Source organism: Limulus polyphemus, unplaced genomic scaffold, assembly GCF_000517525.1.
Source record: "Limulus polyphemus unplaced genomic scaffold, Limulus_polyphemus-2.1.2 Scaffold209, whole genome shotgun sequence".
Classification (NCBI taxonomy): Eukaryota; Metazoa; Arthropoda; class Merostomata; order Xiphosura; family Limulidae; genus Limulus; species Limulus polyphemus.
Genome location: NW_013665819.1, coordinates 462,660 through 466,776, shown reverse-complemented (window position 1 = coordinate 466,776; position 4,117 = coordinate 462,660).

Sequence of the window (4,117 nt, the reverse complement as noted above, 5' to 3'; positions counted from 1 at the left end):
TCTTAGTGATAAAGGGCTGTGGCGAGATTTCAGGCTAGTTGTTATGCATAATTACATTTTCCAGAAGCTGAAAGACGTATTTTAAAATACAACTTTTTAATAGAACGAAACTTCTGAGCCTAAAACATGTAAACACGTGTATATATGTGAATATAAGAAATTAGTCTTCGTAAAAAGCCTTGTCCTATACCATGTTTTACTTAAAAATCTTAATTACAACGGAGTTGCAAAATTAGACTTGAAGTTTTCGTTAAAAGAAGAACGGAAATATTGATTTTTCGCTGGCCTTTCTATTTTTTGTTATTGTGTCGTTACTTTGGATGATTTCTCATAAAATTAATTAGAGTCACACGTGCCAAACCCAGATGCTGCGCCAAACACTGTAACAGGCCATCTCTCATCAGCAACAATTGCACAGCTTTGGCTGTTAGACTCCCGACCTGACACTAGCAGAAACTATGAACGTCGGCCAGGGGGTAACGGAGGGGGGGGGGGGAGATAATCACTGCCACTCGTTGAATCGTAGAGAAGACTCTTCTGGCGAGCGTGTACACCGGTAGTATAGACTGAACATATATGAGAAAGAACGATTTATTTGTCTTTGTAAAGAGTCTGTTCTTTGCCATTCTTTCTGTATTGCCCTTCCAATACAGGGCGAATCTATTACTGGTAACTATAGCAACATACAAACTTTTGAACACTTGCCATTGTGAATTGCTGAACCGATCGATCAATGTAATCTTAAAACGCAACAAGCTTTTATGATTGCACTTTTCTCTCATATCGAACCGCGTTTGTAAATCTGGAAAATGTGAACAAAAGACACAAAACACTTTCAAAACTTGCTACGAAATGATACGAATCATTAAATAGTACATTTGATCAAATTCAAAGAGCCGAAACAGAAGGAAAATTACAAATGCTTTTAATTCATTCAGAGTATAAAACTCATCTTTCATCAGAAGATCGTGTCGGTATTATCATAAATTTTCTAAGCTAAGACAATCTAAATGTGTTAAAATTCTATTCATTCGTAGTGCATGTGAGCTAGATAAAACAGCTGGCTCGACATATATGCGAATGATAAGGCTTCTCAACAGTAAAACATTCTATAAAAACATATTAACAGAATATATTGTTTTCTTGATAAAGGTTTAATGGAGATGGTGTTACTATTTACATCTCACAACGTAAGCGATAAAAATATTCTATACTTCAGCGGTTGTCTTATACTGTAATATATTTAAAAATGTCTTCTATAGATTCTTTTATTCAAATGTTTTTAACATTTACAACATTTAAGTCAAAGTATAAATGTCTGTTGTTTTGTGTTAAATTTTCGAATCATTCAGCACACGAGTTTTAAACTTGAGATGCATGGGTTTAGATCCAAATAGCCCCCCAGTGGCACAGCAGTATGTCTGCGGACTTACAACTCTAGAATCCTGGTTTCGATACCCGTGGTGGGCAGAACACAGATAGCCCATTGTGTAGCTTTGTGCTTAATTACAAACTGTAGGAATATTAACAATGTGACAGCTGATCTCGCTATTCGGTTAGGAGTAGCCGCATAAGAGGCGGATACTGCTGATTGATTTTCCTCCCTTTAATCAACATTTCTGTATTTGAGATGGCTATGTCTGACCCTTACAGGTCTCTGACCTAATCGTTTAACACAAATATCACATAAAGTGTAATTTAGGTTGAAGATATCAAATATAAAAAATTATTGATCTTAAGTGCATTGATTGATGACGTGTAATTAGACTTTTTAAAAAACACTATCGCACCTCCGATGGCTCTGAGGGTTATAACGCTAAAAATCTGGTTTCGATACCCACGGTTGGCAGAACACATATTGTGTAACTTTGTGTGTTTAACAACAAACCTAAACACTATACTAATCGAAATATGTTTTAACTGGTTAAACATATTTTGGATAAAACAATATATATAGGAGTGAGTGTTTTTAATAATACGATACTCTTGTAGAGAAGGAAGAGCAAGATTCCAAACACCACTCTGCCCCTCTCTCCACCAAGAATGGTTTTAACTGTATTAACTGCATCAATGTTTGTATACTACATTTGTTTAGATCGTCATTTATTAACGATTCCACTGTAACGATTTCCTGTGAGCTCTCCGCATATAATTTATGGAAAGAAGGCTTGGAGTCTTTGGAATTCTGAAGAATAAGAAATGCATCCTGTATGACATACGAATGTGTGAGAATTATACGAATGAAGTTTTTCCCAAAGCAAATATCATAAATATCATTTCATTCGGTGTTATAACCCTACCGTCAGAATTCATTAAACGTCTTGTGGAACAAGATCAAGTGAAGATTCATAAATAAAAATGTAATATCGAGGGCACAAAAACAACAACAACTAAAACTATCGAAAGAATTCGTGAAACGTTTTGTGAAAGAGGATGAAGGGAAATCTAATAAATACAAAGTAACAACGTGGGTGCCACCATAAAAACAAAACAATAAAGACAAAATCGAAACAAAAGAAAACAAAACTATCGTCTGAATTCATGAAACGTTTCGTGAAACAGGATCAAGAGAAGGTTGATAAATACAATGTGACATAGTGGGCGAAAAATTACTACACTAAAGCTATCGCCAAATTTTTGGGAACGTTTTGTGATTTGCTTGTTTTTGAATTTCGCCCAAAGCAACACGAGGGTTATCTATACTAACTGTCTATAATTTTGAGATGATAAACTAGAAGGAAGGCAGCTAGGCAACACCACCCACCATCAACTCTTAGGCTACTTTTGTCATATCGAATAGCGGAATTTAACCGTCAATCTTATAACGCACCTATGGCTCCAAGTTCGCAGCGCAATTTGTTGGTGGCGGTACCGGAACTTAAACCAAGGAACCGCTGATTCACAGTACAGCACGCTAATCGCTGAGCCACTGTCGGCTTGTTTTGTGGATCGTGATACTGATAAACAACAATAGTATCGAGACTAATTTGTTACATTACGCATTCAAAATTATTATTATTATTTCTGAGCATTCTGAAGTGAAAGTGAGGATACTATTATATATTTTCTCACATCTTTCAGGTAAATAATATTTACACTTTACAACAAGCTTTTATAATAGTACAGCAATGATTTATTTTTCTGTTCTTTGCATAAATTAAAATAGTTAGGGCTTTTATGAATGCACTGACAGACATGTTCATACATCATATAAAACTTGGTTATTTTAAAACACTCACTCATACAGATGTTTTACACACACGTTTAGTTTCGTCTGATTTTAGGTTTTAGTTATTGATTAGGCGAAACTAGTCGTATGAGTGTGTAAAAATATGTGCAAGAATGCAAGAGTATGAATAAAGCAAAACTAGTCATGTGTGTAAAACCCGTCCGAACGTGTGAGGATGTTAGATAGTAATTTGGGAATTAGTCGTGTGTAAAATATCTATATGTGAAGATATTAGGGTAGTAATTTGGGAGGATATATTCGAGGATATTATGGTAGCAATTTGTGAAAATTAGTCGTGTATAAAATCTACATGTGTGAGGATTTTAGGGTAGTAATTTGTAAAAATCAGTCATGTGTATAAAATCTGTATGTAAGAGGATTTTAGAGTATTTATTTATGAAGATTAGTTTTGCGTAAAATAGTTATGTGTGAGGATTTTAGGCCAGTAATTTGGAAAAGTTAGTCATGTATATAAAATCTGTAATTATGAAGGTTTTAAGGCAATTACTTAATGACAAACCTTTCGGTAACGAGCTTTGGATTGGCAAGCTGTTCGGATCTTAATGACAAACGTTTGTGTTTTTATTTGTTTTGTAAATAACAACCCATTTCAATTTTCTTTACAGCTTATTTCATTAAATCTTATTGGTTTTAGTATTTAACATAACGTTTTAATTCCTGTTCTACTTATAAAGATTATTTTGAATTTTTGACTTTTTTACATTTTACTAATTTACATTTTGCTGACCGAAAGTTGCAAAATATTATTAGGATTACAGTCGAAAATTTCGTTAAAAGCGAAGGTACCTAAATAATGATTCGTTGCATTTTGATCATGAGAGGTTTAAGTTTTCTGGAGTATTGAGCTATTAGGTCAGTTTTCGAACA